Source organism: Quercus suber, unplaced genomic scaffold (assembly GCF_002906115.3).
Source record: "Quercus suber isolate HL8 unplaced genomic scaffold, Cork oak 2.0 scaffold_380, whole genome shotgun sequence".
NCBI lineage: Eukaryota > Viridiplantae > Streptophyta > Magnoliopsida > Fagales > Fagaceae > Quercus > Quercus suber.
In genome coordinates, this window is record NW_027069832.1 from 526,376 (window position 1) to 536,403 (window position 10,028).

Here is a 10,028-nt window from a genome sequence, read left to right on the forward strand (position 1 = left end):
TTTAAGTCCTTGAAAGCTTGAAGCTAACTTCCGTCACTAATCTAACGGGAACACTGACGAATGAATAAAATAATATTTTAAAATATTATATTATAATTTAAAATATTTATTTTTTAATTTTAACAAAAGAAAAAATATGAGTTAAAAATTAAAAAGAAAAAGAAAAAAGAACACACCATAAACATAAGAACAAGAACAACTTGTTCTTGACCCTCTGGACCACAATGTCCAATGAGTAAATAGACCTGGGCGCACACATGAGGGTAAAGAGGATGATGTCAGTGGCAAAGACGACGCTCATTCTTGGGAGTGATGCGGTCAAAAGATCGATCATAGAACTCGAGAGCACCGCAGAGGAGGAGGTCCTCGGGTTCAGGGATGGAGAAGGAAAGCTTGGAGAACTTGAGAACTAGTGGTGGCGCCAATGACATGGAGCTAGTGATGGGTGGCAACAGTGAAGGGAGAGCCGGTGATGGGTGGGTTTGTTCTCTCCTTTCTCTGTCTTGGCCCATGTCTCTCAGATTGGCGTGGAGGGTGTGGGTTTATGGGGATTGGCGTGGTGGAGGGTGTTTGTTTGTGGAGATCAACGTCTGTGGTGGACATCGGCGTTTGTGGTCGAGGTTGAGGTATGGGTCATGGTGGTTGCTGGGCTGTGGAATTGATGAATCGGTGGTTGGGTTATGGAAATCGATGACTAGGTTGTGGGAATCGGTGGTTGGGTTGTGGGATTTGGTGAGTGGGTTGTGTGGATATGGGTTTGTGGGTATGGATTTGGCAGTGGTGGCGGTGGTGGTGTTGTTGGATTTTAGGTGGTGGTGGTGGTGGTGGTGGCTGTTATGCTGTGGGTTTGATGTCGTTACTAGGTTTGATGAGAAAGAGCTTCATTTAATTTAAATAAAAAATGACCAATTAGCGAATATGGAAAATGTCGTTGCTGGGTTTGCTCTTTGATTCTGGGTTTGATGTTGTTGCTGGGTTTGATGTTGTTTTTTGATGTTGTTGCTGGGTTTGATGTAGTTTTTGATGTTGATGTTGTTTTTGATGTTGTTGCTGGGTTTGATGTTGTTGTTGGGTTTGATGTTGTTTTTGATGTTGTTGCTCGGTTTGATGTTGTTTTTGATGTTGTTACTGGAGATTGATTATAGGGAAGAACACAAAGAACATGAACATGTTCTTCCCAAAAAAAAAGAGAAACAAAATTAATTAAAAATCTTTTCTTTTCTTTTTAAATCTTATTATTATTTTATTCATCCGTCAGTGTTCCCGTTAGACTAGTGATGGAAGTTAGCTTCAAGGACTTAAATGAAGGGCGTTAATTGGTTTAGGGACTAAAAGTGGTAAAAATAAAATGTATGGAATAAAATGGAAAAACGTCAAAATGTAAGGACTAAAAGTGCATTTACGCCTTAATTAATTAACCAAGTGAATTAATTAAGTCGATTTAATATGCTATAGCGTGGTAACACAAACAAATCTCCAAATAACTAAATGCAATGGAAAATAAATTTGACATTGGTGATTTGTTTATGAATAGGGAAAACCATCAAAGTAAAACCCTACCGAGTGAATTTAAGGTCATCACTCCCGAGAATCCACTATTATCAAAACAAGCGGTTACAAGTAAAAGGAATCTCAGTACCTAATATCAACCTATAGTTGAACCCTTACCCCAATACCCAATTAGACTTGTATTATAGCAGCAATCTCTCCGTTCAATGCATGACTCCCAGTACATGACTAACCAAAGATGCACAGATCCCAGTACGTGACTAACACACCAACTTGAGAAAGATGTTGGCTGCAAAGTTCTTCAGTTCATCTAACAATGAAGATCAGGAAACTCCTTGGTCACAAAACCCTTGGCATAAAGATGCAGTACCTTCTATAGAGAGAAAGATGAACTAAGGCAAATTCTGTCTCCTGTCACAATATGCATGAATAATCACTTTGCATCTTTTGTGACGGCTCTTAAAATAATCCTTATATATAGCTAGGGTTGTGAAAAAAGAAACCCTACACAAATACTCAAGGATATGCGTGTAATCAAATTTGGAAAACCAGATTTTATAATTCTCAACAAATACAGCTTCTGTTGAGCTTCAACATTAAAACTCGATAGAAGTATTTCTGTTGAGACTGTTGTCGAGATTTAATGAACAGCACTGCCTTCACTTGTTTTTTGGTCAGATTTGCATGGCTTCAATACTAAACTTGAACACTTGTTTCTTAAAGTACTAAACCCGTCCTAGATCTTAGGGGTGTGCAGAAAACCCACCGACCTGCCAAACTCGACTCGACCCAACCCGACCCATCAGGTTGGGTCGGTTTTTAGGGCTTGGTGGGTTGGGTTGGGTTACAAAAAAAAAAAAAAAAATCATAAATTTATGATTTGTATAAAAGAGATTGAATCAAAATAGCTATTAAACAATGGCTTTGGTTTACTAGAGATATCAAGATAGTGTGTTGTTTTAGCTCGATGGAAACAAAATGCTTTTCCTAAGGATTCCTTCAACCAGTTTGTTGGTTGAGTTTAGCACTATTAGATATCATATAGAATTTTGAAGGATGCACTTTCTATGGTGCTAATGTGTCTGTTTTGTTGATGTATGGTCTTTATACAGGGTAGATTGTAGGACAGTAAATAAGCTAAGGTATATTAAAATATTGTTCATTTAATTTATTTCCAACATGAGCCAAGCTTGAGTGCGTCTCCAAACTAGATTGCATATTTAGATTTGGTTCATTTCCTTATCAAACAAACTCTAGTTTATTTACAACTAGTTACTTGATTTATTCTTTTCCTATACGTAGTACATACAATACTACGACCAAAAATTTTTACGCTTCACAAATTTATGTTTAAAATTAATAATTAAATTAAATTCTAAATTATACTATCTTGTTAATTAGATAGAATGATTTTCATTTGTGAACTTATAATTATTAGATTCACCACTCTTGTATTATTAAAATTATATATAATTGTTACTACGAAATGTACTATTTATATTATCAATAAATCACAAATAATAATTTTATATCTTATGAACTTCTATACAAACTTACACAATATAAAGTCTATATAAGTATATTTTTACACATGTATACGTATAAACAAATAATATTATATCTATTAAAATTGAGTCTTGTACTCACAAGCTTGTTTATGAACGCATTATTTATTTGAGCTTGACTAGTAGTTGAGTCTAAACTTGGACTTGATTTCTTCTCATTTGCTACATAAATGAACATAAAGCTTTTTCATAAGCTGAATCCAAATAGTCCAAAATTCCAAATAGCTATGATTATGATTGTGTTTGATGTAACTTTATCCTTTCTTTGTTTTATGTATTAAATTTTATATTTGATTTTTCTAAATTTTTTGTTACAATGAATAATCAATGCAGGGTTAGGAACCCTTAACTAGTTTATGTTTCAGACTGGTAGCAGAGTTCTGTCAAATTGTATTAATTGGTTCTAATAATTCATACTGTGTCATTCCCTACTTATTTACTTTCTTCCATTATTATTTATACTTATTTGGAACTACATTATTGTTCTTTTATTTCTTCGTGAATCAGTAAAGAAGCCTTGGAAAGATGTAAAGAATCTATTGAACTGATTGCAAAAAAATTGCAATTAGTAGGATTAAATGCAAGAAATCTGGGTTTAGGCGATGTTTGTAAAACGTCACTAAAATATTTTCACGGATTGATGCATTTGTTAATGTGGACAACGGAGAGGTATGTTGATTTCATAGTGCCACAGGACAAGCTTTCCCCTTTGCACTTTGCTATATTACAAACACAGGCAAGATTTCAGCATGAATAATTGAATTTTTGGGGCTCCATGTGTGTTAGGGACATATGTGTTGTAATTGGCTAATTTTTTGACAATTACTTGTAATTTGGTAGATCTAGTAGGGGTGTGCATGGGTCGGGTTGGGTCGGGTTGAGGGAATTTTTTGACCCAACCCACCATGGTGGGTTAAAAAAAATTTGACCCAACCCAACCCATCATGTAAGTCCAACCCAACCCAACTCAACCCACATGGGTCGGGTTGAACCCATGGGTTTGACAAATTTTTTTTTTATTATTAAATTGAGTAGAAAAAAATATAAAAATTAATATATTAAAAAAAACCTAAAGATTAGTATCAATGTAACTCCTTAAAGGCAAACAACACTAATTACTAAACAACAATAGTAATTTACTAAGGTTTGTGTGAACTAATTGGCTTTTATATGGGATAGGAAGAGCCGATTATTTTAAAAAAAATTAATTATATAATATATATATATATATTAAATTAGTATTAGTAGGAGGAACCGAGGAAGTTCTGCTCTACAGCTAGTTTTTTTAAAAAAAATTATTAAATATATNGAAGATTTATTTACAATTAGACATACTCCCTTCTCTATTTACTTCTGCTCTCTATTTCTCTCTTCTCACTATCACTCTTAAATTTACTATGTTTCTCAAATGCTCACCTCAACAAGCTCCCCATTTTTTTCTGTCAATCCTCTTTCAAATAATTACATTAAAAACTCAACCCCCACCTGCATCATTACTAATCACTACTCTTTCAATCACAAACACAAAAAACCAAAAAAAAAAAAAAAAAAACTTGAGGGCGAAACCAATTCTCACTAGAGAATATGAAAACATATATAGAGAACTGGAGACCCTAAGCCATGACCAAAGCCACGTGTCTCGGCAATATTTTTTCCTCCACCGGAGCTTCGGCAATGGTGATGCTCACTTTGTTTTTGAGGATTACGTAGTGTGCCAGTGATGTGGCACAAAGAGAGGAGGTGGTGGTGGTTTTGGAGGGAGCACATGTGGGCATGGACATGAAGAGTGTGTTGCATTGTGTTTTTCCTTAGTAAAATAAAAATACACGAAACTTGATATCTTGAAAGTAAAGTCTTATGTAATTTATTTTTAGTATTTTTATTTATATTTTTTTTATTTGCAAATTTGATACATTGATTCCTATTATTTTAGAGTTACATTCCTTAGTTTTAGGAATACTATTACCGAATTAAACTGGTTAGTCTTAGGAATAATTTGAAATATACTAGTCATAATTTTTCCTCTTGCTACACAACCTGTTTAAGTTTCAATCTCAAGTAAATCTATATATAAGTCTAATCACTTATCACATACTTATGGTGCACTTCTACATCTACAATAGCTACAATGTGTTACCAAAAGTTAGTAAAAGAAAAATAATTGATTGCAAAATAATATTATTTACTTAAGTTCAGTATGTTAACAAAATAATCAAGTGAAGCCTATGTAACACTGAAGGGAGATACATTTGCAAGATTTCCAAGAGATGCCAATGGTAGAAAATAGGCAGGATACAATGAAGTACTTAAATCAAAGATGCTGCATAATAAATTAACAAATTTAATGATCTATATTAGTGTCTATTTGGCATTAACTTATAAGTTGAACTTTTATTTTTTAGCTTTTTTTAGTTTATATGTACAACTTTTTAAAACCTTACCTTTTTTTTTCCCACTTTTTTTCAAATTTTCAAGATATAAGTATACTTTAGCATATTTTCAGCAAAAAATTTTCAACAAAAACTAGATAAGCTTTCAGATTAGTATTCCTAAAACTTTCTAAATCCTAATCCATAATAGTATTCCTAAAACTAACAAATGTACTCTAAAATAATAGGGATCGATGTATCAAATTTGCTAATTAAAATTAATTAAAATAAATAAATAAAGAAAATTTACATAGTTTTTTTTTTTTTTAGGAAAAAAATTTACATGGTGCTTGACTTTCAAACATTGAGTACATTGTATTTTTATGGATCCGATTAATGTATACTTCAAAGTAAACATTAATTATCTATTTTATTAAAAAATTTATAAAAAAATTGAGAAATTTGTTAAAAAAATTAATTACATTTTTATTTTTCATAAAATAATTTACTAACCATATCAATGTTTAATGTTGGGTGCATTGCACCACATGGGTCCAGCCCACACTTTGTCTTGGCTCACTTAGGCTGCGTTTGGCCAGCCCGTTTTCAGGCACGTTCACGTTTGCGTTTTTTTTTTTTTTTTTTTTTCAACGGCACTTACAACTGAATGCCCATACTTGTCACGTTATCAGTACATCTACAGTGCACCTACAGTGACATTTTCAGTAACTTTGCAGCAACTTTTCAGAAATGGGTCCCACAAATCTCACTTTTCATCAATTTTTTTATTAAAAATGGGTCCCACGATATTATTTACACATTCAAAAATTATTTTGCTACAGTAATTTTCAGTTTTCAGTTTTCAGTTTTCAGCTGTACCCAAACAGGCCCTTAATGAGCTTGTTGTAAAAATTGCCAAGAAGTCAGCAAAGTTAATTGAGCTTGCTGGAGAAGCTTTCCAAAAAGAAGAATTGAAGTCATCCTTTTTCTCTATAATCAATATATATATATATATATATAAATAAGCTGAAGCGTAGTATTTATTGTTGCTACGCTCTAATTAAGCCACATTAGCGGCCATGTCATTATCATTTTTTCCCAATTTTTTATAGGATTTTTTATCATTTAAAGTGAATTAAAAACTCTATTATATTACAACCAAAATATCATATTCGAGGGGGCTTGAGAACTGAGGAAAGGGTTGTAGAATTGCAGAATTGATATTCGGGCATTACATGTCCAAAGAGGGAGGTTACCCGAGGATAAGAGGAAAAGAAGCAAAAGGTTTTTAGGAGCTTCACGTGGGAAGGATTGGCTGAGGAAAGAGAATCGTGAGGAATTGGGGAAGTTTCCAGCAAGAAGTAGCCTGTTGCCTCGGTATTAAATGGTGGGCAACAGCTTTATCAGCTGCATTGATGAGGAAGTGACATTAACAGTATAATTCACAGCTAAGCAACTCCTTCTACCACCTTCCTCAGATGTTTAAAAGGACAGGTGTCGCTAAGAGAACTTTGGTAGGCAAAGATGGGGGGTCAGCATGTGAAGTGGAGGGAGTATATAAGAAAAAGTGGTTTTCAAAGAAAAGGGGAGAGACATAAATATCAGAAAGAAAAAAAGTAACAATAAGAATATTGAGAGAAGAGAGTGAACAGTGTATTTTTCTGTGTATCATTGGCCTCCTCAGGTAGTCTTGTACTTAGACATTCGATCACATACTCTATAATATTAAGCCTTTCTTCCATATTTCCATCCTTGGGCAAGGCCCTCTCTTGTTGTTTGATTCTCTCTCTTACAAATTTATTGATTTGGGCCATAGATGAACTGTACAAACCCTTTGTTCGAAGTGGGCTTAGGTTGTTAGATTTTTTGATCCCTACAATATTTATCTTATTTTTAACTATTCTTATTTATTATTAAATTTTCAATTCTGTTTTAACTTTTCATATCCCTACTACTCTCTACCTTAACTTTCTTCAACCTTTATTATTCTATTTTAACTTTTCATATCCCCCCTACTTTCTAACTTAATATCATTATTTTCTATCCCTTTATCTTCCTTTATTTTTGACTCCTCTTATTCTTATCCTCATACTATAAATTTGTCATTCTCTCTCTCTCATTCCATGCACAATTTTCTATTTTTTTCACACACAAAAGGTTCTCTCTCTCTCTCTCTCTCTATATATATATATATATATTCAGTTTTTGGTTTTTTTTTTCCTTGCATCTCTACTTTAGGTTGATGAACTATTGTATTGTTTGAGTTGTTACGATTTAGTTTTGTATATAAAATAATGTTATTTTATTACATAGCATAACTAAAATAATTTGGTGTTTATCGCTATAAATTTTATTTTTACTATTTTTTCTTCTCATCCTATTTTATTTAACATTTAAATTCAGCAACATCCTCCATATCATTAAATTATTTATATTTTGTCTCATTTTTTTTAAATTAAACATATAATATTTATTTAAATTGAATAAATAAAAATTGTTCTTATTTGTGTTTAATCCAATACATTGAAACATTGGACCTAAATCCAAACCCAATTTAACAAATAAAAAAAATCAACAAATAAGCCTATTCAAACCGACGTTAGATATGCATCTTTGGTTCAATATGTCAAAGAAATGATAAGATGAGGCACTAACACCCAATGATCCAATCCAAAGCCCCAAATTAGTGTTTATTGTTACAATAAATCGTTAGATAATATATATTTTTACAAAGGTACTATAAGAAAGTTTACAACAAATCAACAATTCTAGCTACCATGAACACTGTAGTTTAAGATCTAATAAACCACAGGGGCCGAGGTGAGTACCACAATATTTATAGGTTGCATATAAAAGTGTCGAATTCATGAATTATTATAAATATATAATTTGTTATTTTGTTTGTCTATCATTTATTGGAGGGCTATTCCAGCATTCAGGCCTATGCAAGGTACCATTGCAATGTAATGGGCCAATGACAAATTTGAGGGCCCAAAAGTCATTGCAAAAAAAAAAAATGTTATAGAACTACTAATTTTATTAACAAAATAAAAGTAATTTAATGTGACAGTAATATAATTTGTGTTAAATCAACAATAGGAACGAGGTGGACCAAATAGGACCAAATGGACCGAATTAGAAGGAATGGACTGCATAGGACCAAAGTGGACAAAATGGACCAAACATGACAAAATTGAACCGAATAGGATCAAGGTGGACATACTGGACCAAAGTGGACTAAATAGGAGTAATGTGGATTCAATAGGACCAAAGTGGACAAAATGGACTGAATAGAACCAAAGTGGACAAAATGGACCGAATTAGGCGAAAGTAGACTAAATGGCCCGAATTGTACTAAAGTAGATCAAAGTGGATAGAATGGACTGAATAGGACCAATGTGGACCGAATAGAGCCAATGTAGATTGACTCGACCGAATTAGACCGAAGTGGACAAAATAGGAGCAATGGGGACCGCATAGGGCCAATGTAGAATAAATAGACCGAACTAGACCGAATGGGCCGAATTGGACCAACTAGAACTTTAGTGGACAGATCAGTCTAAATAGGACCAAATGGACCGAATAAGACCAAAGTAGATAGAATGGACCGAAGGGGACCAATTTCGACCAAATAGAACCAAGGTAGACATACTAGACCGAAGTGAACCGAATAGGAGTAATGTGGACTGAATAGGACCGAAGTGGATAGAATGGACCGAATAGAACCAAAGTGGACAAATGGGCCGAATCATACCAAAGTGGACTGAATGGACCGAATAGGATTGACGTGTATCAAAGTGGATAGAATGGACCGAATAAGACTAATGTGGACTGAATAGAGCTAATGTGGACTAAGTGGACTAAATTAGGCCGAAGTGGACAAAATAGGACCAATGTGGACAGAGTAGACCAAATTAGACTGAAGTGAACTGAATAAAACCAAATGGGCCGAATTGGACCAAATAGAACTTTAGTGGACAGAGTGGACTAAATAGGCGAAATGGACTGAATAGGACCAAAGTAGATAGAATGTACCGAATAGAACCAAAGTAGACAGAATTGACCAAATGGGACCAACTTGGACCTAATAGGAATGAGGTGGACATACTAGACCGAATAAGAGTAATGTGGATAGAATAGGACGGAAGTGGACTGAATGAACCAAATAGAACCAATATGGACCGAATTAAACTTTTGAATATTTATCATTTTTACTGCATTTGTAGGTTCATATTTCATATTTCTAATATCTATTTTAGTTTTTTTTTTTTTTTTAACTCAAAACTAAAGAATTTAGCCCAAATATAATAAATTTCATATTTTTCAACACAAAAATGAAGAAATTTTTGTTTTGGAGCTAAACTTGAAAAGAAACCTACAAAATAAATCAAGTTAAGACCCAATTAGTCTAAAATGTACTGAGGGGGGACTGAAATTAACTGAATGGACCGAATTGGACGGGAGTAAACCTAATTGGACTGGATAGAAATTTTTTAATTTTTAGGAAGAACAAATTATCTTCAAAAAATTTTAGAGAAAAAATTATACATTATATTACAATATAAAATAATTATTTATTCTCACA